We start from the raw sequence: 14,948 nt of genomic DNA, 5'->3' as shown, positions 1-14,948 counted from the left end.
AAAAGTTTACACTTTTCCTCTTCTGCTTTGCTAACAGGGAGCACCTGGCTACTGCTTTTCAGCAGATGTCAGTTTTATATGAGCAAGTTGTAGTGGAACCCATGGCAGGAGTGTTGGAACTGGGTGATTTTGAGGTCACCTCCAAGCCAAACCATTCTATGATTCTATGATTCTATGATTCTATGATTCAGCAAGACTCTTCCAAGGCAGGATACAGAATTCATCACTGTAGTTTGATGTACAGTATAATATGGTAAGACACTATCATTCTGTCAAGCGATGGTTAAAAAGTGATGCTTTTCTGGAGATTTTTTTCTAACTATTCAAGCTAGAATATCAGCAGCCATGTTTGCTGCCTTCCCCCTAATCAGAGTCAGAAGATTTAATCAGAACTTGATTTATTCTGGTGGGGTTCCGGTCCTGAACCTTGTAGAGAAAGGTCTCTGTTATCTGTCTCATATGGATGGGGAAAGGGGGAGGTTATTACAGGATATTTATACTGACAATTCTGCTTACAGCTTATTCTGACCACAGGGTTCTTCTCAGTGTCATGTCAATTAGCACAATTCTTGGCTGTTTTTTTAAGCCTCAGACTGTTTTCACAGGCTTGGTAACAGTGAATTGAAAAGTCATCTACAAAGAAGACTGTTTTCAAGGAAGTTAATGTGATTGGCTTCACAGCATCAACTGAATTGAACAAGAGGTCTGCAAATACAATTGGTTATTTATTCTATTTATTGTTATTTATTGTAAGTAGCTCTTAAATTCCTAGTTTCTTAGGAATCAGTTTGGCCTTGATTTACTTGATGACTGCAGTACAATTACAGCAGGAACTGCCAATTTCAGCAAGGAAAAGCTAGAGTATATCCTGAGGTCATTATATTTATTAAAATACTGACAATAAAGTGTTAGAAAATCAAGGTGAATCCACAGAGTTGATTCCTACATTTGTAAAGATTGACAAGCTGCTGACATCCAGGTTATTGTAAAATGTTATTGCAAAGGCACCTGTACGCATAAGGTAATGCCTGTACAGGGGATGTACACTATACCACCATGTGCTAGTTTTGGCTGGGATAGACAGACATTCTCATGGAGAAACGTTCTGAAGAGTTTTACATGTAATATCATGAACAATAGGAAAGTTGGTCTTGGAAGTAATGGTCTTGGCTCAAGGGAACTTAGCATATGTCTTTCCTGTGGCTTTGCAGTCTTGCAAATTGGCTCATGTAATATCTAGCTTTGTCTCGAGTTCAGCTCAGCTCAGTTACATTGTACGGAACTGAATATCCCAATTAAGTGAAAAAGAAACACAAATAACTTTTATGTTTGTGTTCCTGGGAACCTGAAAGTATTTACAGAGATGTAAATAAGGTAAAAAGAAATTAAATTCATAGAGGTTCCTGATTATAAAATTTATGTGAGAAGATTGGCTCAAAATGTAATGGCAAAAATTATCTAAAGAGAGAGAAACAACGCAGTGCATGTGTTTCAATAATGTGTGAACAGTGACTGAGAAAGTTATTGAGGAGATGCATAGGTCAGCCAATTTCTGCTCATAGATGGATTCTGCCTCTTTTAGACTAAGCAGATTTTTTTCAATTTATGCCAGAAATAATCCCCTTTCCACCTATTTGTAAAGCTGATACAAATTTTTCAGTAAGCATCAGGACACTGTGTTCTGTCCCAAACTATATTATATAAATTTTTCTAAACATGTTCCTGTGACATATGAATACATACTAGAAGTCTTAAAAAAGGAAAAAAAACCCAAACTTGCAGACTTGCCATTGTAGGGAATATACAGAACTTAGGGCAATGTTATATGGCATCTGCCCAATATTTCTAATGCAGGAGAGCATTCAAAAGGGCAGAGGTTAGGAAAATAATCCAAAACACTCTAAACCACAAAGTGGCCATCAGCACTACAAATCAGTAACAAAATCAGGTCTCCACTTTTATATGCCCCAGATGACACTCTATTACAAAACAAAGTAAACCTCTAATTTTTGTCCAAAGTCCAGGACTATGCCAGACACCAGTATAATGAAACTCACTGATATCTGTAGACAGTGAGTTCTGGGAAGTAGATCAATAGAATTCCACTCCTAAGGCATAAACCACAATGCTACCCTTCCAGTAAGCTTCTTTACAATGACACAGTAATTTCTAAAGCAAGTTGACCATAAGCTAGATGTGTGTCCTTATGGACAAGAAGGCCAGTGGTATCCTGGGGTGCCAGCAGGCTGAGGGTGGTGATCCTGCATCTCTGCTCAGCCCTAGTGAGGCCACATCTTGAGTGCTGTGTCCAGTTCTGGGCTTCTCAGTTTAAGAGAGACAGAGCTCCTGAAGCAGGTATTGCAGAGGGCAACAAAGATGATTAAGGGACTAGAGCATCTCTCTTATAAGGAAAGGCTGGGAGAGCTGGGCCTGTTCAGCCTCAAGAAGAGACGACTGAGAGGGGACCTCATCAATGTCTATCAATATCTGAAGGGAGGGTGTCAAAGGATGGACCAGTTGACCCACCATAGTCCCTTCCAACCTGACCCATTCTGTGACTGTGATTAGTCTGAAAACATAGGCACTAAGGTGTGAGAGATGTTCCCACTAACAGAGAAGTGACACAAGGCATAAAAACATCTTTCATATAATTTTCACTAGACATTTATTATTAGCAGTTACATCCTAATATTCTGATGCAATAGTCAAGTAAATACTGTGAGTTTATGGTTAATTTTCTTTAAGACTGTTTGAGTTTTAGACAGATACCAAGTCAGTTGTGGTCTATCCCATTACAGTTGTCCATCCAAGTAGTCATTGCCACTCTTTGTATCCCCAGTCCTTCGTGATACATTGACTTCTTTGGGTTATCACTCTAAGTCTGTTATTCTGACGTGGTTTATGTCCTAGTTAGAGCAGCCAGGACCAGTTCATCACTGTGTGGGTGTAACCCAAACTGTGTATTCTATATCCTCTGTGTCATTTCCCAGAAATTGTTAACAACAGACCATTTGCAGCAGCTGCTCAGAGCACACCTGACCCCTCAGGCTATAAGCTGGGTGTTAAGAGGCCTGTGAGATAAGAGGATGTTTCTGTCCTCACAGCCCCAACTCACAATCATTCATTGTGGAACTCCCAGCCCTGGGAGAGGTGCTGGGCATTCCTGCCTGAACCTGGGTGTATACAATCTTGGGGTCTTGGGACTTCTGGGACCACTCGTGGGATCCAGAGGAGGACCACCACTCTCAAGCGGACTGTGACCATCACTTGCACCAACAGGTTCTTCCTCTCATTTTATTTTTGAACTCAGGGGGCCCATGTGGGGCTCAGCACGGGGGCCAGCGAACACCATTCTGTTCGTTCTCCAGGGTGCCGGTTTATACATTTGTCTTCTTGTGGGTTAAAACCAATTGTTCATCTGTATAATTGTATTTATTGTATTATTTTTATTAAATTGTAATCCTGATTTATAATCTCTTTTGAGTTGGGTTAACTTCTCCTGCCAGTTTGCCTTTAAACCAGCACAGCTTAAAACACACTAACATGGTGAACCTGTCATGATTTCAAACTGAATTTCCCTATCAGTAAAGCAACATTACCAATTTTTGGAGTGAGTCAGCACTGTTCCGTTGATAAAAATCCTTTGCTTTTTTAAGAAAGAATGACAGTTAAAATGGAGTTAATAACATGACTTAGAATACAGTTTAATTCTTAATAAAAACGTTAAATATTTTTGTGTAATTAAAACAGAAGTGATGTCTTAGATTACAAATGAAACAATAGCTTCAACTATCACCTCTCCAGTTCACCATAAGTTTTTAAAAATTACTGAATTATTCTAAGCTGTCTCATTTAGCCTAGGGGCTTCATATTACATAATTTCTTTTCTTTTTTTTCTTTTTTTTTTTGAATAACAATGAAGGGGGGGAATGAAGCATTGAAGTGATAAAACACTAAGCCTTATTTTTTCCAATTCGGTGTTGAAATTTCCAAAGCAACTGTATTTTTTTAATTAAAAAATTATATGTATTAAACAGCAGCAATATTCACCTCAAACAAAGCATAAGCATGTACAGGTGCTGCACAAACTGATGTGTGGATTGCTGTGACAAGTGATCTCTAACTTTCCATTAAAGACTGAGTGCTCATCCTTCCAGATGTCACTGAGGCCCACAGTAACTCAACCTGTGGCTGCTGGAATGATAAATGTTCCTAGCAATGTTCAGTAGAGCATGCAGTCCGAGTCACAAATGACACCACAGTGCATTGTAACTCTTTGTAATGATAGTTTTAACTTCTTTTTGTTCCTTCACTAATATCATCTCAGCTTTCAGCCTCTGCTTGTTGGTCTCATTTCTCCTTTTTCTTCTCCTCACAAAGTCTTATGCCAATGAGACATTTTTTTTCCTAGTGCATCTCATTATTCCCTCTTTTCAGCTCTTCTGTATATCCCATCCATTCAGTTCCCCTCTCGCACCTCACTCTTGGTGGTCTCATTTCATAAGCAGCTCAAATTAGAAGGGCTAAAATGGAACTTTCTCTACAGAAATGGAGTTTTAAGAGAGGCAAGCAGGAATATTTCTAAACGTTATAACCACAACTTTCTGATATCAGTCACAAACAAGTCCAGAAAGGGAACTGTGTAGTTCCTGCCAGCTCCTGAATTGAGTTGCTGCTTTCCCACATCATTGCTTTTTCCACAAATCGAGGGCATTTCTGGCTGCACACTGGCAGCGCTCAGTAAGGCAAGTAATGGGGCCTCTGTCTCAATTACTCTGCAGCCCAGTAGCCAGCATACTGCTCTAGAAGTTGACAATTATGAGCGTATAATAGACTTTTGCAGGCAGTAAGCTCAACTTACTGCCTCCTAAACTGCCTGTTATCAGTTACACCCTAGGGCCAAGCAGTGATCAGTGCTGAAGATCCACTCTCCTTCCTGAGCATAACAATGCCTTCCCAGTCAGGTTGAGGCACCTGTCTCCAGATAAGCACGGAAGCCCAGGAGAGAGGTAGAATTTCAGCTCCATTCCTTACTTGGTCATGGGCTATGCTCCCTTTACAGCTATTCTAAATAAGCTTCCCAAGAGCTTTACTACTCTGATTCACTGTGCAGGGAAACTGGATGGCTTGCTATGCTCACAGCATACCTGCATTTATTGCCCTGGTATGGCATGTAAGCACTGCTCCCAGTTCACGCTTGGTCCCAAAAGATAATGTTTAGTGGTGTCATTAACCACAGCTGAACTTACTACATGGCAATTTTCTAAATTTCTGAGCAAATACATGGTTAAAAAGCCTTTAAAAAACCCTACTCTGCTCCCTACATCCAGATTGGAATTTCTTAATAACAGATAGTCATGACAGAAAGTACTCAAACTATAAAATACTTACCTTGCTAAAAATAATCCACTTAGTCAATTTTCTGCAATAGTAAATATGATTCACCATGTCACCATCTGTTACCAGGTACCAATGCTTTCCTACTGTAATAACCTCATTGCAGCAAACCTGTGCTTGATCTTAACTAAGAATTTGTAACACCAAATTTAAAGGAATTGTCAAGTACTCCCAGTTTGGCTGAAATTGATAAGGTGGGAAGCATTCAGCACCTTGCAAGATTAACCCTTAGAAACTGAGGATTAATTCTATCATCAGACCATGTCTCATCTATACTGCAATCTGTGGGGTACTGTTTTGATCTCTGAACAAACTTAAAGGAGAGGCTGAAAAAGAGGGAAGATTACCACATGCAAAGTTTTGTCCTGCTGCAACTATACTTTTTCTTGTACCCAAGCAAAGTCATATAGTGTTTGGTCAGCTACTGCTGCACAACCACGCTTAACGTCACATACGTAATTAGGTTTGGGTGCCTGCATTTGTTCCCTTTAGAAGATTGGAACCATGAGTTAATGCAATGTTCATTCAGTCATCTTAAACCAAGGCACTCTTTAATCTTAAAGAACTAAGCATAAAAGAAAGTGACATTTACAATAATTAATGAGCGTATGCAACTGTCTCATCTAACTCTTACCAAAAGCATCCCCAGCTTGTATACAGCAGCCTAACTTTCAGATTCCATATGGATGTCTTCCTTAGTCACTTTCCCACAGTCTTCTGTCCAGTGCCCCCATGACTGAGAAAGGGGTTTTGTCTTTTTAACTGTTTATAGGCCATCTCTGATGGTTGTTTCTCATCTGGTACAACAGCTGTGTAATCTGTGAGAGCCAGAGTAGGTATTTTCCTTTCTGAAGAGTAGCTAAGACATTGTCTTTAACATTAAAATTATACAAGGGAGTGCAGTGTGTGGGGATTTGCTTATTTCTGTAGCTGCTCTGAAATACAGCCAAATGTGTACAGTATTCTTCCTACTGACCATATCTTTTAGTAGTTATCCAGATAATTTGTTTGCAAGCCATGTTCATGATTGCCACAAGTCAACCCATTCCCTGATTTCCCTGTTATTTTAACTCTGAAGCACAGTGTAAGCCAACAGCATCCAGAATGCAGAAGTCACTCTTAAGGTAAATAACATCATAATCTAAACTAGTAAAAATGTTCAGTCTCTGCTATATCCCAAACAGACTGGAACAATTAAAATATCTTAGGCAAAAGTCTGTGGAGTAAAAAATCCAAACCACTGAACAATTTGGAGAAACAAATACATTCCCTTCCATACATTTTTGCACTTTGTAGAAAATCATGCTTACCACATACCAACTATGTCTTTCCTATTAAAACCACGTGCTAACTTCAGACAGCTTTTCAGTAGATGACCAGCTTCAAATGTCCAGCCGTAAGACTCCTGGCTGTCTACAGATAGCAAATGGGTGAAACAGAAGAATTGGCAATGAAAGAAAACCTGAGAGCCCTCCAGAACACATCTATCAAATCCAAAAGAAAGTATGGAATATTTAAAACAAAAAGATCTCTCTCAGGCAAATGTACAAGGTGGCAAGGGAAAGGAAAAAAAGGGAGAAAAAAGTAGAGAAATTTCAGAAATAACTGGGAGAAAAGGAGTGAGATGGCTTTTACTTGGAAGAGAAGAAATATTTAAGTAATTGATTTTTTTAAAAGGACATGTCAGTATTCTTCTTATTAAAAAAGATAATGTCCATGGGTATTAACACTTATTAATAAAGACCTTGCTTTTGCAAATCACATCTAAGCTTTCAGTATGAGCAGTCCCACTGATGTGAGCAAGACAAGTTATGAATTAAAATTATTAACATGCCACATCCATACTTTTAAAAAAAACTAACTTTGTGTGTAGCATATAAAAAATGGACATTTTCTGTAAATCTAGTGAAGCTTTGCTGTCTCAGTTTCGTGACAGGGGAAAAGCGAGACCAGCAGGTCCACAGCAGGATTGCAGGTGATCTTCAAGTTGGCAGAGCCTGCTACAGGCTAAGCCTAATCTCACACTCTCTGCCCTTCAGGGTCGAGTGTGGTCTCACTTAAAAGGATGATAGCACACTATCCCCAATAAAGAGACACGAGATGAAGTGAAACATAAGCCAGCCAAAGCTGATCTGCTTTATTAAACAAGATGGAGGGTTTATAAGGGACCAGCTAGGGAAGGATCTGGAAAATGGGTGGAGCATGGGAGGAGCATGCAAATACTCAACAGTGCATAGGGTGGACATGGGGATCACACAACAAGGGGGTGTAACTTAGCCATGAGGCAACTGGGGAAGAAACTGATTGGTAGTTACCTCATGGTACGCTAACCAATGACAAACTGTTGCTACACCTGTGAGGCAAAGTTCATGAAAGAACATAAAGAATACAAAATGGTGGCTTTAACCTAACGTTAGGTTTCTGCCACAAGGTTTGTAACATAAAGTCCATCAAGCAGTCTGTCGAGCTGTATCAGGGATTTCACTTTCCTTAATAAAGTTGTTTCTCCATTCTGTAAATGTGGTTTCCTCTTCAGGCCCATCTCCAACACTTTGCCTATTCCAGTAATATTATTTTCATATTTCTATATATACATATATTTTAAAATAAATACTAGAAACAAGCCTCCATAAATAAAATATAATCTTGGAAAAGAATCCAAAATAATGTGCTGTCTTCATTGAAAAGATTCATCAATATCTTTGTGAGGACAGAAATTGGGATATGAAGTACTTGGGGGTGCTGGTGGATGAGAAGCTGGACATGACCTGGCAATGTCTGCTCACATCCCAGAAAGCCAATCCTGCCCTGGGCCTTTATCCAAAGCAGCATGGCCAAAGAGTCAAGGAAGTGATTCTGCCCCTCTACTCCACTCTCATGAGACTCCACCTGGAGCTCTGCATCCACCTCTGGGCTCCCCAGCATGGGAAGGACATGGACTTGTTGGAACAAGTCCAGAGGAGGCCACCAAGATGGTCAGAGGGATGGAGCAACTCCCCTTTGAGAAAAGGCTGAGAACATTGGGATTGTTCAGCCTGAATGCAAGAAGGCTTCAGGGTCACCTAATTGTGTCCCTCCAGTAGCTGAAGGGAACCTGCAAGAAAGATGGAGGGAGACTAGAAGATCATGTAGTGACAGGACAGGAGGGAATGGCTTCAAACTGAGAGTAGGTTTACATCAGATATTAGGAAGAAACTCTTTACTGTGAGAGTAATGAGGTACTGGAACAGGTTGCCCACAGAAGTTGTGGATGCCCCATCCCTGGAAGTGTTCAAGGCCAGGTTGGATGGGGCTCTGAGCAACCTGGTTCAGTGAAACGTGTCCTGCTTGTGGCAGGGGGAGTAGATGATTTTTAGAGGTTTTTTTTCCCAAACCAAACCATTCTATGATCCTGTGATTCTATGGTAGGATCACTAATGAAGCAATGCTTACAGCAGTGCATGGGGTGAGCATTCACAATACTATCTTCCTTCTCTATTACTTCCCTGATACACAAAACATGCAATAAGACCAAGGTTATATCCTAAGAGTAAAATAAAGATATCCTCTTGTAGGCAGTTCCTCTGTCTTAGCTCAGATAGATGTCATATTAATCCAAACCCACAAAAGTATTGAGGAGAAACATACAAAAAAAAGTTTCTGGATTAAGTGTGTTTTTCAGATCTTCTGTGACCTTTTTGGCTTTCCCCTTCCTGAATTCTGCTTTGGTTTTTTCTCTGGAATGAGATCTAGGCTGCCATCAGTGAAGTGACCCATTTTACAAATTCTGTTGGAGCTCCATCTGTTTTGGTTGAATTTTGTCTTTATTTTGTCCCATCTAACACCTATAAGCACTAATTAAATATATTATAAATGTACATGAGCTGTCTCATGATTCATAAAGTTGTTTTACAAAGCTTTCAGTGTCTTTTTACTAAAGTTTTTGTAGTATGAGACCAATTTCTTTTAACATTCACAACATAAAGTATTTACTTGTGTAAACAGACTAAATTATCCAACTAACCTTGCTCTGTGGAAATAGTATGGAAAAACAGCCACAATGGAAACTGGACTGTTATTCATGATTTCTAGGTGTAAACTTTAGCTATTTTTTTATATAGCATTTATGTTTGATGTTTTCCTTTTTTTTTTTTCAAAACTTGAAAACCATAAGGTTTAACATATAAATGTTCAAAATATTTCAAGGGTGAAAAGAAATGTCTTGTAAAATAATCAGTTGATAAAATGTCAGCAAACTTTTCTTTATAAATTTCCATCCCCCTGAATCAATCATTAGAATGCTCAACATTTTCTTTAAACTATTTCAGTTTTATAGATATGTTCTATGAGGTTTGGTGTGCAAAACAGTGATAAAATGTTACATGAGGAGATTTGCCTTAGTTTTCTTGTCTTGTTGATTTTTTTTTATGCAGCTACAGACATTTCTCTACTATGAACTCTTTTTTTCCTTTCTTTCTTATTAATTTTTTGTCTTCCTGCATAATTATCTGAATTCTGTAAACTACATAGATGTAGCTCTTGGCACAATATTTCATACTGACAAGACACAGCTAAAAGAAAATACAGATAGACAGACTTCTAAAATACTCCACTCTCATTTATGCATTTCAGTAAAGCTGGGTAAGTAGTAGGAAAAAATGTTCACAGAGACATTTACAAAAAAACCTCCTTGCCTACAGTCTTACCCCTTATATTTGCTTGTTTTAGAAAATATTCAGCAGGATTGTTGTACTGGATGATGTCAACATGCAGGCATAATGATTCTGGTACCAATATAAGCATTTACATTGAGCCAGAATTTTTTTTTTCTGTTTACATGGTCTAGAAAGATGCAATATTATCTAACATACTTGCAACATGTACTGTAAACAAATGATTGAAAATATTAGAGTGAACTGTTTTCAAGCAATACAGTACTTGATAGCTGTTCCCAGAAAGGTGTTTAAATAATGAAGAAGTGATATATACATTATGAAAATGGCAGGGCAATGGTCTTCAGCATTCTGAGTTCCTTTCAACTGGGACTTCTGCTCTTGAATCAAAGAAAAAAGCAAAATCATTTTTGGTTTGTATCAAGCTAAACTTATTTTTGTCAGCTCTTCTGGAGATTGAAATAGAAGATAAAGAAATTCTGGTCAATTTAACACAAAATTGATCTTTAAGCCTGAAACAAAAGTTTCATTTGGGGACACTCATTTAAGGAAAACCAAGAAGTCATAAAACTGCACTAAGAAACATCCTTTTATTCTGTAACTTAAAAGGCCTGAGAAGACCTTATGTTGATGTCTCATTTTGTGGCCTCTTGACATTTACTGAAGTATTTTATAGAACCTTCAACAGAGGCTCCCACTTCAGAAAACTCTCCCAGCTCCTTGCTAGATTACTTGGCAGAAGCTAGGTTTGGTTTTGTTCCTGCCTTGGTTGTAATAGAGAAGTAATGAACCTTCAGCTCCACTGTTTGAAATTGCTCAGGAGGATCCCAGGCCCTTACTCAATGTTTTGGTTTAGACAAAGAATCAGCTTTACTAGCACGGAGCAAGATCACTTGTCTGAGGGGTGGGTATTTATGGCACTCTGTTGAGAAGCGTAAAATCCATCTCCTGAAGAGGAAGTCAGTTCAATTTTCCCATATCTGGAGTGAATGCACAAACCACATAACTCACTGAGGGAGAAGATTATGTTCTGCTGGGAAAAAGAGAACCTACTCATACATTAAACCAGAATAAAAAATTCAAAATCTCCCTTACAAGGCATTTCTGTTACCAGATAAAAAAAAAGAAATTGTTCATATACCACTCTGATACTCTCCTAGGAAGGAATAAGTAAGGAGAATGTCCAGGGAAATGAGGCATAGTTGGAGCACCTCTGGAGTTTAGAAATCCTTAATTTTTAGAAACTTTTTGATTGACATAGTCATTAGTGTTCTCTAGGCCATGTTTTTTTAACTAGAACATCAAGGGGATCAAAATAAGATCTTTGAAAATGGCTGTAAAATATAAGATTTTTAAGCATACACTCAAGTAAGGGAACAAATGCAAAAGAGGATAAAGAGATAAAAGAAAAATAAAAAAACAACCCAGACTAAACTTTGAATATGAATTTTTGTGTGAATGTAAACAACAGCCAGTACAACATACTATACAAGGTAACGTTCCGTCATTCCCCTCCCCTCTTCCTCCCTGAAAATGATGAAATTTCATGGATTCAGTTCAGGTTTCCACAGTCCACTTATCTTCCATCTTGACCTGTGTGTTTTAAGCTCCTTTGCTAGAGTGCCTTTTGAGCTTGCGCAAACCCACAGTGAGCTGGTGCAGGGAACGAAACCAAAAAGCAGGCATATATAAAGGGCAATTTTCAACAAGTCAGCTCTTGAAGTGGCTTTATTGCAGAAGTATATACTAAGCAACATGCTGATTCAATGGAGGGCAGAGGACCATAGCAAACCACGTTGGTTGTAGCAATTCTGAGAAGTTTCCCAAGTCCAAACGTTATCTTGCATGCACTGATTGCAGTCAAGTAGTCTACTTACCCCTTGGACAGTCGAGAGCATTACACATCATCGTCTAAAACATAAACCTTCTACTGAAGTACAGAGTATGCACCCTCATATCAGAAGTCCTAAAAAATACCACTTGAGCTGTACTGCTGAAACACTTGATATGAGGACAAAATAACTCATCACAAAGTGGAGTTTTGTTAAGCAGGCCACCTAACATTATACCATGGTATTGAAACAGAGACAATAAAATAAAGCTTGACTATGTTAGCATAACCTTTGAAACTTAGCAGAAGTGTGACTCTGCAATATATAATTGCTTGCAAGAGGAGGCCTACCTCACTGAATGGGTAATATAAAACAGGAAGGGAATAAAACCACTTGCAAGAGGCCCACCTGACCGAAGAAAAACACAGGAAGGGAATGTAACCGCATGTAAGCCTGCCTATCTGAGGGGGTTAAGATAACACATGAGAACTTCAGCATGTAACAGTAATGATCAATAACTTTGCAAGGGGACCAGGGGATGGGTGGTGGCCTAATTGCTTGAAATGATAAGGCTTTATGCAACAAATATATAACAATAGGTATAGGGAACAGGTAACCAGATGTATAGTTAGATAAGACAGCTACAAATCAAACTTTGTACCAACTCTCATAAGATGTATGTGAAAGATAAAATTTTGAAGTTGTTTACTCCAGTGTATAAAAACCTCTTGAGTTTTGACACTTGTTGGATGTGCTTTTGGCGGTTTAACCCTGGCAAGGCCCCCAGCTGGAATAAAGGTGTGCTTGTGCTATGCAGTGCCTACTGTGTAGAGATTTCTTTGAGTCAGTCTCAGTTACTTCCTTACCACATAGGTGACCAGGGTAGCTCGAATCTAGAGCTGCCAAGTGGGTAAGGACAAAAACTACCCAGGAAGGAATGCTCATCATAATAATGTAAACATCAGTCTCCATATTTCAGGCAGTCTGGGAACAGATCTGTATTTCCCAGTTTATGAGGGCACAGAGCCTCAAGTCAAGCCTCCTTACAGCCTGAAATAACAAATGTCACCGTTTTGCCTAAATAGACACCAACATTTTTGATTAATTCAGCCTATCTGATGCACAGAAACAATATTTGTTAGCACTGTCCCTCACTTCTGTCCTCCTACTTAGGGAGGACTGGCAGTACTATCCAACAAATTATTCTAAACCATTTGTGAGGAAAGTATTTCAGAAGAAATATTGCAGGAAAAAAGAGGCATAGTTATTCTCTATGCAAGCATTTGATCACAAGTTCAGAAACTAATTTTCTTTAGTAGCATAAGGCTCATTAAATTCTTTCACATTTTAAAATTATGTATTGTCCTATGGCCATATTACATTCTAAGAAAGTAATGTAGCATTTCTAATTCTTCAGTAATGAGTGTGGAGACCTATATACTTGTATTCATTCTTTGTCCGTTGCAGTATTCAGCTTCAGTTTTTAGTCAATTTATCCACATTACTCTGAAATATTTTGTAATGGTAAAAATAGTGTATTGACATCAAACTTCACCTTGGGAGAGCAAAGAATAAAGCTTTTTATGTGGCCATTTGCAGCTTTAATTATTCTGTACTTACTGTCTGATTTACATCCAGAAATAACTAGTAGAAAAGAAGTTTATGCTTCATAACTTCATAGTACAAAATATAAAAAGTATTTGGATGGGATTTGCTAAATCCCACCTTGAGATATCTAATTGTCTCTGTAATAATAGCAAATAACAGACATCTGAGAAAGGAACTGTGCTAGGTGTATACCACTGCTCTTTAACTGTGTGTAATCAGAACTATTCAGTTAGACATCTAAGGCCTTTTGTATTCGTTAGTTTTGAAGGCTAAAAATTGTCTTTTGGCTGCACAGATTCTTTCAGTTCTAGGACTGCTTATCAGGTTGATTGGTGCAATTTTGTTTTTCTTGGAGTCTTCTGAGAGACGCAAAGAGTTGAGGGCTTTGGGAAATATGTGGGGGCGTTCAACACAACAGGTGAACAAGAAAGGAAGTGTGCTAGGTACATAAGCCAAGTGCACAGCATAGGTGGATGGTTTAATTTTAAAAGTTGCCTCACATCATACAGTTGTTTTGTTCCCTAAGCAACTGTGCTTTATAGCAGAAGCTGGAGTTCTAGATCATTTCTTCCAAGAAACATTCCCCTTGTCTCAATAGCATGCTGATCAGTGTTACAGCTAATACCACATGACAACAACTGCTGCAACACAGAGTTGGGGATAGCTAACTGGAGATAAGGCTCCTGTACACTCCCTTAGCTGCCATATCTATGGCTGGAGGCAAGCTGCCTGTCCTACTAAGGTGCATGCCTATGTTCCAAAACCTGTTTCTCCCTTCACTTGCAAGTGTCATGAGCTACCCAGAGCTTCTTTCTGTGCTGTGGGCTGGAGGTGTCCCTGGACTGCTTGTTTCTGCTGCCATTGCCTTCAGGTTCCTACACTCTTCACTTATCTGTTGTCTGCCAGACTGTGAGCTCTACAAGCAGTCCTGCAGAGGACTTAAACTCCACTGTGCAGAGATTTCCTCCAGTATTGGGAATGAGAATGGCGCAAGAGGAACAAAAAGCAATGACAGATTTTCTCTGAAAGGCATGAAGTTCATACAGATGAAATATGCAGTAAAACAAGAGCATGGACAATGCAATTGCACAGTTTCCCAAGCTGGTAGAAAATAAACTGGAGGAATTGTTGCAGAAAGAACCTACAAATACCCTTTTCAACTACAGTCAAACTCTGTTCTTTGAGATTAAGGAAGCAAAGTCTTCTATAGACACTGTATGGACAACGAGATGGAGTCTGATTCTCTTCTGCTGGTGTCATAGTTTAACCCTGATATTCTAGTTCAACAGCATTTCTTTGATAAAGTATATTATCTTTAAAAAAAAAGAACAAAAACATCTCAATTTAAGGAAGCACCTGTGATAACTCCCTTCTTTCTGCCCGAATATCTTCCAGCTCATGTACATATCTTCCATAAACTATTTTACTTTTCTCAAATGGATGAGAGATTTCCTCTTTC

This window comes from Myiozetetes cayanensis, unplaced genomic scaffold (genome assembly GCF_022539395.1).
Source record: "Myiozetetes cayanensis isolate MyiCay16 unplaced genomic scaffold, myiCay2020 scf4, whole genome shotgun sequence".
In the NCBI taxonomy this organism is placed as follows: Eukaryota; Metazoa; Chordata; class Aves; order Passeriformes; family Tyrannidae; genus Myiozetetes; species Myiozetetes cayanensis.
Note: the sequence above shows the minus strand (reverse complement) of the source record.